The sequence below is a fragment of the Vespa mandarinia genome, chromosome 23 (genome assembly GCF_050613455.1).
Source record: "Vespa mandarinia isolate Hongniang chromosome 23, ASM5061345v1, whole genome shotgun sequence".
Lineage (NCBI taxonomy): Eukaryota > Metazoa > Arthropoda > Insecta > Hymenoptera > Vespidae > Vespa > Vespa mandarinia.
Window position 1 is genome coordinate 3187024 of NC_140832.1, and position 14669 is coordinate 3201692.

Below are 14669 nucleotides of genomic sequence, written 5' to 3' on the forward strand. Positions count from 1 at the left end.
GATAGATAGATAGATAGATAGATAGATAGATAGATAGATAGATAGATAGAGAGAAAGAGAGAGAGAGAGAGAGAGAGTTCGATCGTAAGTACTGCTCGAACGAATTACGAGCTACGAACACTTTGTTACCGTGCTCTACGAAACTCTCAATTCTCCATCTTGCGATTTCGCTTCATTCACATCTTTCTTATTTGTAATTTGGATTGTAATCGTAACTAGTAGAAAGAATTATAGGTATACGATAAAACGTGTTCCCCTATGATAACGAATAAACGAGATATTTCTTCGAAAAATCTCCTTTCCCTACCCTTAAATGGGTATCAATTCTCTATAAATTATTCATTTCTCTATAAAGTATTTTCAATAAATTATTTAATCGAAAATGATTTTTTTATCGATCCCTAAAAATCTTCTTTTCTTTTGTTTTCCCTTTTTTTTTTTTGATTCGAAAAAAATTTTTTGGATTTTTTTTTTTATTATATCAGCAATTAATAATAACAATAATAATACATATATATATATATATATATATATATATATATATTGAATTATATTTGATATAATTGTATGCATAATCGTCGGAAGTATATTATTCTTCTCATCGAAAAACTTTCATCTTCTCTATGATTAAGACGAAGGAATAAAAAAGAAACTTTTTTTTTTTCTTCTTCTTTCCTCTTTTTTTGCCCCTCTTGTGAGAAATTATTTATTCTTTCGACCTATTTTCGTGCGACTTTCAAATGACTCCCAAACGAGTCCGAACCTTATTGATCCGTCCATTATATCTTCCTTTGAATTCATCGTCAAAGAGAGAAAATAGTGTGTGAGTCTGTGTATGTGTCTGTGTAAGAGAGAGAGAGAGAGAGAAAAAGAGAACCAAGGAAAGCGGGGAAAGCAGGAGTCGTATTTACGAGTACGAGCGCTTGGAATATACGACGATAACTTTTATCCTTTACGGCCTAATGGAGTTGTACTATTACGCTCTTAGGGTTACATATGTATAGTGTATAGGTTTTAGCGATGCGATAACTGTCCTAAGTCGCGTGCTTTAAGAACAGGACCTTGTGCCGACACTACCGCTAAAAGCTTCAAGAGAGAATGTCCATAGGAAAACACCTGAATATGGATCCCTATATCTTCTTCTTTATATATATACATACATGCATGCATGCATGCATGCATATACATTATATACGTTTCTCTATGATAAAGTAACGATTATATGAAGAATTTCGTCGATAATATGTGTATATATATATATATATATAGTACACGTTAGATACTTCATCTTCCTAAAAAAAAAGAAGAAAAAAAAAATAATAAAAAAAAAAAAAAAAAAAGAAATGTTAATTCCCTCTTTGCATATCAATAAAGCTATAGATAAGTAGTTGTAATTGTAAATCGCAAAGCTTATTAAAACTTATTATTATCTTTCATCTTTCATTTTTTTCTTTCTTAATATCCAATTACATCGATTTCTAAAGATAAGAGGATACAGCGCATATGAATTATGTATAGTATATATCGAGGAAAGAGAGAGAGAGAGAGAGAGAGAGAGAGAGAGAGAGAGAGAGAGAGAGATGGAGAGAAGAGGAAAAAGGAGAAGAAACAAAAAAGAAAAAGAAAAACGAAAAAGAAAATTAATAAGCAAAATATCAATGACGTTTCTTGAATATATATAATATACATATCAATATCAATACGCTTTACTCCACGTCACATTCTCAATGTGAACGTTGCGAAATTACAGAAGGTGAAGAATTTGGTAGAGGATCGAAAAATGCGAGGGACGGAATGGCTTTCCTCCCACACAATTCTCCCACGGCAGATCAGGTTAAAAGCGTTCGTTGACTATATAGGAAAGACAGGGACAGATATATAGATAAAAAGAGAGAGAGAGAGAGAGAGAGAGAGAGAGAAATTGAGAATAAGAGAATGAGAGAGCAAGAGAGAAAGAAAGAAAGAGGAGGAATTCGCGAGGTCGTAACCGCGACCTATCGGCGAATATTGGATGCCGTTGCATGCCGTTGCTCACCTCGACATACCAGTCGAGCATACGAAGGAATGCGTGTCCTACTGCGCAATGGAAAGCTTCCCGTCCAAGGTTAGATGTCGATGAGCGCGTACGTATACGCGCGAGGAAACGCATACGGTCACGGTGAATGAGTCGATAATGGGACGCTTCTCCTCCTCTTCTTCTTCTCGTCTCTCGTCACTATCTCTTTCATTCTTTTTCTCTCCACTTGCCGTTCCTTCTTCCTTTATCTATCCATCTATCTATCTATCTGTCTCTATCTTTTCTCAAAATAGTCCACGGATCGAGAACTCGAATATATTACATATCCAACTTCGTATCAATGTTCGAATTTGGAAAGGGAGATAGAGAGAGAGAAAAAGAGAAAGAGAGAGAGAGAATCAATCATATAATCTGTTTACGCATTTATTACGATCATAGAAACGTTTCAAAGTTTTCGAATGATTGATTTTCTTGTCTTTCAAAAAGATATAGATACTTTTTTCCTTTTGTTCGTATTTTCTTTATTTATTTATTTTTTTTTTTTCGACAAATCCATTATCTTTATCTAATAATCTTCTTTCGTTTTTTTTTTATTTTTTTTTTACTTTTCTCAAACGATTCGATGAGACTTCCAAGAGAGAGAGAGAGAGAAAGCTCCTTAGATTATAGAGAAATTTCAAATCCTTTCGGCGAATTCTTCGTTTTCCTTTTTTACTTTACCGTTCACGCCTCGGTAAGCCGGGAAAACGATTAATCCTGTTCGTTCCAATCGTGATCGTACCTACACGTACATTCATGTGTGTACATGAATATATGTGTATGTATGTATGTGTGTATATAAGTACGTTTCTAATGTAAGAGAGAATCTCGGAACTTCTGGTCGGCCTTTAACGAACAGACCATAGCTTCTAACTGCGCCAGCAGCTGCAATAGTCGCGAGGTGCAGCGCGGTACGAAGTGCACCATCCAACATTCTATTGTGTTCGCCAATACCGTCGTTGAGGCAGTGTTAACGAGCTAATATCGTGGTGCTGTATATGGCGTTGCTACTGTAAGAGTGAAAGGGATAGAAATAAGGAAAGAGAAGCTCGACACGACTTACGGCTTTGCCTTCTTTTTATTTTACACCGATCTCCTCGTTAAAATCACCTTTCATGAATTCCAAAGATGATATCCTCGATAATAAACCGCATTCTTTTTCACTTCAAAAACAACAAGGAAATATACTCTCATTCTCTCATTTTCTCTCTCTTTCTCTTTATATGTATATATATAAAATAATTAATATATAATAAATATGATTTATATTTATGATATATATTTATGATATATTTAGTATTATTTATATACCAAATATATTAATAAAAAATATGTTAAAATATAATTTATTATTATTTGTTTAATTTATTTAATGTTCTAGTAATAAGTAAACAAAAACATATTTCAGCTAATATTATTCTAATAATTATGATTTCGATAATTAAAAGAAGAAAAATAAAAGAAAAAACAAAACAAAGGAATAAAAAAAAATCTATTATTTTAATGAATTTATTATAATGTCAAAGTTATATTGTGTTAAAAGAAAATAATATATTTACATATAATGCTATGAGAATACAGTATTTTCACTAGCGGGGACATTAGCTGTTTAACATTCACACCATGAGTCACTCTCTACGTTTCAGAACTCCACTGGCTTCTTGACCGTTCCTCACAAAAGCTACCTTACTCATACATTCACTCAGTTACTCACTCACACGCATACATTTGCATTCACATTCATTCGATAAACAAACCGAAAATCTTCGCGTTACGTCTTGTCTCTTGCAATCAGTTTGGGATGACACGTGGCACGAAAACGATATTGACACTACTTTCTTTCTACCAATACAAATCGAGGAACTAATGAGTCAACACAAAAGGAAAAAAGAAAAAAAAAAAAAAAGAAATAGAATTCATAAGTAGATACAGGCATACGTATATTTACATGAAAATTTTATCTGATTATTTTCATTATTGTTTTATTATTTTGAATGAAGATATTACAAAAAAGAGGGGAAAAAAAAAAGAAAAGAAAAAAGAAGAAAACAAATTAGAGATAAATTATTTCCATACGTTAATATATCTTTAACATGAAACCAATTTTTAAAAGACGAATAGTCCTTTTTTTTATTTTCGTTAAAAAGGAATGATAAATTTGTAATATGTACGATCATATACATCTAAAAATATACATCAAATAATAATAATAATAATATACATTGTTTTGTTACGACACATTTGTACGTGTTATCAGAGATTTATCAGTATGCATAAATATAAAAAGTTAAAGTAAGACTTGATACGTATAATCTCGATATAAAGAGAAAGATTTTACTATGCGATAAAGAACGAAAGAAAAAATCAAGGAATTATATTTGAAACGTAAGTCTTCGTTCGAACTTTTCTTCTTTCTCTCTCTCTTTTTCTTTCTCTCCTTTTTCTTCTTTTTCTTCTTTTTTTTTTCTGTACAACGGTAAGCGGAACTTTCGCCGATGCAGAAAGGTCTTATTGAAATGCAGAGGTACCCTCCAAAGTGGAAGTCACTTTCGGGAGTCCCGAAATAACAGGCTAGCGGACAACGTGCGGAGAATCCTTCGCTTCCTGAAACGGCCGTCGGGCGAGATACGAATTCGTAATTGACGTGGCACTCACTTCGTCGACTTTACCAAAAGGTACCACCACAGATAAACATGAGAAACGCTAAATAAAAATAACGTCCCTCGCTTTTACTGCTCCACCTATTTATTCTCTTACCATTGTGAATTGACATTTACGATTCGAACATTGCGAAATTCTAAAAGAAATCGTATTGGTACGCATCTCACGTTTTGAACAAAATAATAATTAATCATTGATAAATTAAATTATTATTCACACGCATTTTAAATATCGTTTAAAAATAAACTTTCGATAATATTAACGAAAGACTTTTGCTAATGATGACATAAAGTGTTATAAGGATAGATCATTCGCAATTTTTTTTCTATTTCTTTCTTTCTTTCTTTCTTTCTCTTTTTTTTTTTTTTTGAAACGCAATTCATTTCACGCGAAAGAATTCTTATATAATACTCAGGGGATAAATATTATTTTTTATAATAGTAAATTATAGTAATATAATAAGAGTAAAATATTTAACAGGTAAAATATCTAATAAGTCGAATGAATATGATGGCTAGACGAGAGAACATGAAATTGAAGTAATATAAATACATGCAAATATAGATATACATATATATATATTAACATTAGCATATATAAATAAATATGTACGTACGTACACAACTATGTGATATACTTGCCTCTGTACGTACGTGTATATATATATATATATATATATATATATATATATATATATATATATATGTATGTATGTATGTATGTACTTTTATAAGCGACGAACGAACGTGTACGCGTCATCGCTTTCGTAATTGCCGCCATCTCCTGAACAGCTCGTCGTAACGAGCGTCCATGGATCGTTTTCTCCCGTTTTTATTCCTTTTCGTTTGTCTACTTTTTTTCGAGGGGTAAAACATTTCGAGGATAACCTCCGCGGGAATCGGACGAAAACGATAGGGCGTCGAGAGGGTAGCAGAGGACGGAGGGATAGATAGAGAGAGAAAGAGAGAGAGAAAGAGAGAGAGTGAAAGAGAGAAAGAGAGAGAAAGAGAGAGACAAAAAGGGTGGAAAGGGATGGATGGAGGAAGGGTGGAAGGGGGAGGGGAGAAGGAATTAATGCCACCAGTTGCGGGCGCGTCGTGGAGCCGGCCGTTCGTATCACGATTCGTATATACGGAATACCGACACGTGGTATTCCTATGAAAAAAGACGAAGAGAGAGAGAGAGAGAGAGAGAAAGTGTGTGTGTGTGTGTGTGTGAGAGAGAGAGAGAGAGAAAGGTTAAACGCGCGTTGTCCTTCGATGAATATGCATGAGCGTCAAATGATAAAATCGCACGTATTTCGTTCGTTTGCTTTCCTTTTTTTAACCAAACTTCTTTTCTTTTTTTTTTTGTCGGACGAACAAAACGGACCTATCAACGATTCCGCGAGCGGCTTCGTAGCACCGTCATACAAGAGGATTTAAAAATAAAGCGCGCGCGGATGCACCATCGTCGTCCTGACTCTCTCTCTCTCTTTTTCTCTGAGACGAACGAGCTATTAAATTTGACAGATCTTTAAAAAAGAAAAAAGGAAATAGCAAGAACAAAAAAGAAAAAAAAAAGAAATACTTGGCGAGCTCATCGAATTTCTTTTTTTTTTTTTTTTTTTGCTTTTTTACACTTTCTTCACGCTGTTACTTCTTCCTTTCTTTTTTTTCTTCGACCGTGTTTATTTTCTTTTTGTTTTTATTTCGTAAGTGATGATCCTTAACTTCGACGAGAGATGGTAAAAGTAGAAAGATCACTTTTTGAGTTTCTTCAGAGATGCGATAAGTAGCATGGATTTTTCTGCTTCTGTTTTTCTCTCTTTCTTTTTCTTTTCCGTGTTACTAATATAAAAAAAAAAAAAAAAGAAAATGAAAAAAGATATTCAAATAATTTTGGAATTATTTGAAGGTGGTTCGTACTTAAAATTTTTTTTTCTTTTCTCCTCTTTCTTTCCTTTTTTATTTCATCCAGATTATCCAAAAATTTTTCGAAGCGTTGAAATTTCCTTCATAGATCATTTGCAACCATAGAATATACGATCGAAAGATTTTTGACAGAGATTGATTCATTAGAATTCGAGCATTTAATTTAATTGGATTTTCGTTAATCAAATGGTTACGCGTAAAAAAAAGAAAAAGAAAAAAGAGGAAGAAGAAGAAAAGAAATTAATTTTAGCGAGTTTATTTTTTCTTTTTCTCGTTTTGAAAGTGTATATAGCAAATATTACAGATTTTATATATGTACACATCGTATAATTTACTTTCAGCTCTATTCATGGATATAAAATTCCATTTACATAATCAAAATAAAAGAGTATGAGACTTTTCGAACTGTTCTATAAATCTATGTGCATTTAAAGATACATGAGAATCTTTTCTACAGACTATATTTTTCGTTGCCAAGAATTCCAGTACAAGAATGATATCACTGTTCTTAAGAATATTTTTTACAAGAATTCATAAAATCTATCCTTTTCACTTGTGCATACGCTTTGAGAATGTAGAAAAAAAAAATATATTACAAATATTTCTATTCTCATGGAATAAAATTTTTCAATATCGATAAGAATAAAAAGATATTTTTTATTTCTAGAATTATATAAGATATCTCGAAAGTATCTCGAAATAATACAATACGACTGAGGAATTAATCAACGCTTGTAACACTTCAAATAATTCGCAATAAATAAATTCAATAAAGATCATAATTTGTAAGTAAAAAAATTATAAAATTTTTAAATCGTCATTTTCTTTTTTTTTTTAATCTTTGAAAATTATCGGAACGAACTTTTATCATTGATTATAATATATAAATGGACTTTTATCTTCAATTATTTTCGATGAATTTCCGGGAATTTATATCGATCAATTTCATGCTTGATACGAGCGAAGCAAATTACATGAAATTGCATGATCCGCCGATGTTTCCTATCATCGATATAATTAAATTAATATCAACGGAAAGCTTTCTCATGTGTAATTTAATTACCGTATAAATACATATACACATATATACAAATGTATATACGTACATACATCCATACATACATCATATATATATATATATATATATATATATATATGTATACGAATCAATAATTTACATCGAAGTTTTATCAATACGCCGGACCACTCGGAATATTTAAATACCAATGAAGCTTTAATCATGAAACCTGGTTTATCTTTATGCTCCGAAAAGTCTTGAATTAACATTTAAAGTTGCACGGGCTGTGGAAATCGTCGCGTTTCGATTTACCTGACGTATCGAAAACACGTCAGAATGGAAAGATTCGACGTTCTTTGCACGCGCGAATACACAGCCTGATTCTACGACACGATATCAAGGCTATCGTACGCGTTTGCCTATATGTATAATATATATATATATATATATATATATATATATATATATATATTTATGTATAGATATATAGATGGAACATATATTTGAAACAACGTGACACAAAGCAAAATACGATCAAGAATTCGTTATCAAACATTCTATATTGAACGTACTATATATTTACAGCAAAGACAGAAAGAATTTTCGCGTTAAAATTTTCGAAATATTCCATTTTTTAAAACATCCATGTTTTTTTCGATGCACGTACGTTGACAGACACACACGCACACACACACACAGATAGATTTTATCCCTCTATTTAATCGTAAAACAAAAATTGTTATATAATTTTTCATCTATCTAGTTTAAATCAATCGAGACAACAATCGACAAATTCAACTTCGATCGGATTTATGTTAACCGATTTCGTTATTCGATATATGCACGATCACAAAACTGACCTACTCGTAACGCAGCTGCCACGTTCATTCGTACTATATTTCTCTCCCTCTCTCTCTCTCTCTCTCTCTCTCTCTCTCTCTCTCTCTCTCTCTCTTAAATTTCTCTCTCGAACATGAACGTAACATCATCACCGTTCGCTCTTCATCGTTTCGCCCGTTTAAATTTCGTCATTGCAATTTCCCACAGTCAGTGACATGGCCTCGAGACAAGGCGCCAGAATTATCGAGGAAAAAAGCGTCGGTTGTTGCGTGTCCTGCTGCGACAGAAAGATGAAGAAAAAAGATGGGAGAGATAGAGAGGAGGAAGGGAGAGGGAGAGAGGGAGAAAGAAAGAAAAATAGTAAAAGGCATTAAAAACTTGCACGTACATCCTCAATCCTCTTCACTCCTTACTCGTCGAATTTCACTCTCTTCTTCTGTTTCTCTTTCTCTTTATCTTTTTCTCTCTCTCTCTCTCTCTCTCTCTCTCTCTCTCTCTCTCTCTTTCTTTCTTCTCGCCTTCCATTACTCGTACTAGGCTTTGCCAGTCCTTTTTCATTCATTTCTCGCTTCCACACGTACTGACTCCAACAGCCGGCGGCTCGTTAAAAACAAAAGGAAAGGAAAATAAAGAGGGAGAGAAAAATTAAAAGAAAAAAAATTTATATATATATATATATATATCAAAAAAGAGAAAATAATTACGAGAACACAGAAGTAGTAGGCAGTGTAGGATGCTGAGGGGGTGGCGGAGTAGGCAGTCTCGTTGTCGAGTAAGGCCTCGCTAGTCAAAGCTCGTTCACATGACGCGATGCTTTCGATCCGCCTTACTACTCTATTGGTCCACTTTTTCACGGTGTAGGTCTCGACACGATTTCGTGCCCGTTGTGCGTAACAAACGGGGAAAAAAAAAGAAAAAAAAGAGAGAGAGAGAGAGAGAAATTGTGAGTACGTAAAGGATCGATACGGTCACGAGATTTAGTGATCGAGCGTTTCGGTTATTTTTGTTTCTCACGAATTACTTTCGGAGAACGCTGTTAAAAAAATTACTCGATCGGATACCCTCTCAGGAGATTTAAAGCGACGTTGGCTTCGATGTCGACTCGATACATCGAGATATACTAAGGATTAAAGAAGAAAAATAAAAAAAAAATTAAAAATACATATATTCGAACGACAGTAAAAAAAAATATATAACGACTGGCTTGTAATGATCCTAGAACGAGATCGGATTAAAAACGCTTTCTCTCTCTCTCTCTCTCTCTCTCTCTCTCTCTCTCTCTCTCCCTATAAACAATATTTTTTAGTTGTAATCGTTAGAAATTACTTCGAAGGCAAACGGCAAAATCAACATGATAGTGTCGCATCGACATTATCAGATTAGATGAAAATCCTACTTCGATATACCGCGACACGACAGCGATTAGTTTGATATAACAGACCAACTACTACAAAGTTCGTAGATATGTATTTCGTAATGGATAATGAGTGATCGGAAGATCAGAGAACGTTTCGTTTCTAAGCTAATCCTCGATTTAACGTACCAACAGAGAACACCCGTTAGATCGCGTTAACTATCAACGATGATTCGAGACGCGCCTTTGACGTGGGAGGGAACGAGACAGAGAGGAGGATGGTGGAGGAGAAGGCTTTGCCTTTAAGCCTCACACGATTGCTGCTGCCGATGTTGTGTCTCATTGACGCCGCGTGGTTGCTCCTCTCTCTCTCTCACCCTTTCTCTTTCTCTATGAATAGATCTCACTCCGAATACATTCGTGATATATATATATATATATATATATATATATATATATATATATATCTGTCTCTCTCTCTCTTTCTCTTTCTCTTTGACTATCTACGGCCAACGCATAACTCTACCACTGACTTCTCCATTAAAGCATCCAGAGCAAATACGCTTCTACAGTTGAGTCGCGCCGCTAGCCGTATTCGTCCTGACCGCTCGTGACGCGGTTCTTATTATGTCGAAGAAGAGAAGTACGGCTTTTGACCCCTTCTCAATGTACGACGATTTATTACGTAACGCCTATCGCGATAATCTTCCTCTAGTCGGACCATACGCTCGAAGCTGATTGCTTAACTCATCTTTACTTACTAGTCATGTTTTCTTTCGTTTTGTTCTTTTTATTTATCTTTTTTTATTTTCTTCTTTCTCTTTTTTTTTCTTTATTTTTTTTTCTCTTTTTCTTACAATTACTCACTATCAGATTCAAATTTAGAATGAATAAAATTTTTTGATAATAAATAATAATGAATGAAAATAATCTTTTTTTTGGTCATCATCGTGTACATGCATTGCATTAAATTTACGACATCCTTTTTTTTTCTTTTCGTTCCTATTACAGTCATATATCCTCGTTTTTCAAAAGATTCATCATCTTGTAATCAAACAATCAGAGTATCCATCGTCAAACTCGTGGATATGCTAATCTGTTCCATGAGAAAAAAAAAGGGGAAAGAGAGAGAGAGAGAGAGAGAGAGAGAGAGAGAGAGAGAGAGAGAGAGAGAGGAAGAGGAAAAAAAAGATAGAAAAAAAGTTTAGGTATGTGAAAACGAATAGTCGAAGAAAAAAAAAGAAAGATTCGCTTGGTCATCGATGTCCATTCAAGTTCGTTTTATTTTTTCTTTATTTTTTTTTCTTTTTTTTTTTTTTTTTTTTTTATTCTTTTCCCTTTTATTTTCTGCTTCCTCGGCGTAAAATATATGTGAAGGTACGCGAAATAGTATAGCACGGTATGTATATAAAACGCGATAACTCGAGCGACGGAGTCTCTTCGGTCTTCCAACGTACGACGACACAATGGCTGTAATGTCAGACACAAGATCTGCCGGGATGAAGGATGCTCGCGAAACGCGATACTCGCAACAATGATTACGATAGCATCTGATGCTTGACAAACTGTTTTCACAGTGTGTATTACTTGCTCTATCTCGCCATGAAATCGAGCCTTTTGTTAAAACGCTCGGCGTTCACCGTTCTAAACGTCAAATCAATTACAGTTAGGTTCTTCTCTTCGTGATACTGAAAATGAACGGTTAAGAATGATGCGATATGTCTCGCGATAACATTTCTAACGTTGATTGTCAGAAACCAACTCGATTTGATTTATTTAACAATATATATATATATATATATATATATATATATATATATCCATTTAAAAATGGAAATATTTATGCAATTTGTATGAAATAACATATTCATTTTTAGGAATAATATGTAAAAGTTGTTTGAGATAAGACAAATTATCATTTCAATTGTATAATTTCTTTTCTTTCTTTTCTTTTGTTCTTTTTTTTTCAAATAAAATTCAAATAAAAATTAAATAAATTCGTCTTATTAAATTTGAATGGCTAATATTGCATTCGTTTATATCTCTATATATACAGGAAGAAAGGAAAGGAGTTTTCTCTAACGTTTCTAAGAACCACTGTTCTTTGATGATTCGTTATATGAAATATTTCGAAAGAGAATAAACAATGGGACATTGAATCGACATCAATGATATGATATCTGCATACTCGAAATAAACAGAATGCCACGTCGGCATTTAAATTATATTTCGTTATATACGTACACTTTTGTTTCGTTTATCTCTCTCTCTCTCTCTCTCTCTCTCTCTCTCTCTCTCTCTCTCTCTCTCTCTCTTTCAAAAAAGAAAAGAAAAGAAAACAGAAATTAAATTTTTCCTCGTTAAATTCAATGACGATTATTCGTCTCTTAAGAACTCTATCTATCCGAAAAGGAAGGAGAGAGGGAAGGAAGGAAGGAAGGAAGGAAGGAAGGAAGGAAGGAAGGAAGGAAGGAAGGAAGGAGCTTCCTCGACAAATCATTTAGAGAGTAAGAGAACTAATTACAGAGACTGCGGAAGGACGATTCGCTAACGAGTTTCCGTCATGCGCAGGAACGCGATTGGCGACATTCGCGAAATTAATCCGACGAGTATTTGCAACGCGTTTTATCATTTCCTCGGGTTTTCTTCCAAAACCATTTAAATATATCTACATCAGTGTATATACTTCTCTCTCTCTCTCTCTCTCTCTCTCTCTCTCTCTGGCTCTCTCTCTTCTTTCTCTTTCTATTTCATGAAAACTCTCGTAAACATTGATAAAAATTACCCTCAGAGCTGTTCTCCTACTCGTCATCAAGGTTGGTCCTCTAGAAATATTCGTTTCACCCGTGACCTCGGTCTCAACCCACGCTTACGACTAACTCATTTCCGTGTGATTCACTTTTCCCCATTTGTCGTCTCGCAATTTCCGCAAAAAGGCCGATTAATCAATGGATCAAAATAGATGCGAGATAAAGCTCTCCTAGGATAGAAAATAACAGATAAAATTTTATAATAGATATTAATAGAGTTAGTGAGGATTATCAATTGAAAAATTAGGAAATTGACAGAACGAATGGCAGAACTGGATTTTGAAATCAGCATCTAATTAATCATAAAATGACCGTTGTTAGTTAAGTAAATTTTATCGCAATTGAAATACATTCCTTTGGGTTAAGTAGTGCATGTCTAGAGGAATGTTGTAATTTCTTTTTTTTTCTTCTTCTTTTTTTTTATTAACCCTTTACCAATTAACCCTTTTGACCGTAATTATCGTTGGAATGATATCTATGAGTGATAAAAAAAAAGCGATAAAAATGATTATTTTGCTGTAAATAAAGTTTATTTCCCTTTAATTAAGCACGGGTCTTTAATTAATCCTTAAGAACACGAATTAGTCGACACGCGGAATAAGTATAACAATATGGCGGCAGGTTTCATTCTATTCTAAAAAGATTTTAAAAAGATTTGCAAATATACGAGAACTTTAGATATTTTACAAATATTTAATAATTATTACTTTTATTTGTCAAACATTACAGAAAAAGCAATTTTTTCTTATTTCTATTTACTTTGACTTTCCTATTTAAATAAATTTTCCAGCGTCGAATTTAAAGGAGAAAAAGTCGAGTTTTAAAACGATCTACGATCCCTTCAAGAGAAAATGAACGAGCAGTTCGTAACTACGATCAACAGGACACTCCATCTGTTCTTATTCGCCAATTATGGGAACGCAGCGACCGGTAAGATCGGTACTCTTTGTCCGATTAACGGCACCGACTCCAAGACAACAAGCAAGATTGCAACACGGGCTATGCTGAGCGAATAAAGTCATTCGCGGATGAAGAAATCGCTCGTTAAAACGAGAGCCTGCCATGCCAAAGTCGGAAACGACCACACTGAACACATCGAACAAACTCAATTTCTGTTAAATCAAGACTGGTATATATATATATATATATATATATATATATATATATATATAACTCGTGAACGAAATTAAAAAAATGTTTTCATCGGCTATCGCTTCTTCGTAATAATAAATTTTATTATACCTTAGAAAGTATAATGTCTGTTACAAAGATCACGCGAACTTAGACACTTTACTTTTCCCTAAGCATACCATTATCAACTAGTTCTTTTTTGGTATTTTTTCTTTTAATGTTAAATATTTTCATGTTATTATTATTATTTTCTTTTGAACCGATTATCGTTATATCACGTCAAATTATTAAGATAAACTATTTATGGAACGATAAATTATTTCTAGTTAAAGAATAATTTGTTTAATTAATTAATACTTGTCGTTTTCTTTTTTCTTTTTCTTTCTAATGTTATCATTTTTCGTTTGTTTCATTTTTTTGTTTCTTCTACTTTTTTTTTTCTTTTTCGTTTTACGGTCATTACTTTTGTATATTGAGAATCATAATTATAATCACAAATATTCATACATTCATCGTTGTTTTATATTTTCGATAAGTTTACTATGCGAGAAGTATCTTCGCAAATATTTCCGTGTTATCATTAATATTTATGTAAAAACAAAGAAGAAGAAGAAGAAGAAGAAGAAGAAGAAGAAGAAGAAGAAAGAAAAAAAAATCACTGGAGAATTTCCACCTGAAGAATTTCGTTCTAATTTCTTACCGAATAATAATTATCCTTCATTGATATGCAGTTTTAAAGATATCTTAAAAATAAGTGTCATGTCATCCTATCTAATATACGATCTAAGATGTTAATTAAAATGCATTATTATCTAAACGCTTCACACAACTAATTACTGAACATCGCTTATTCGTGAACATTTGTTAGGTTCTACGGTTTTGTATT

At 33.2% G+C, this 14669-nt stretch overlaps 1 protein-coding gene across 10 annotated transcripts in view; it reads right to left on the bottom strand.

Moving 5' to 3' along the window:
- LOC118444474 (Krueppel-like factor 6) overlaps nt 1-14669 on the bottom strand; it is a 312575-nt gene that overhangs the window by 165440 nt on the left and 132466 nt on the right. The gene's annotated exons all lie outside the window — the stretch shown is intronic.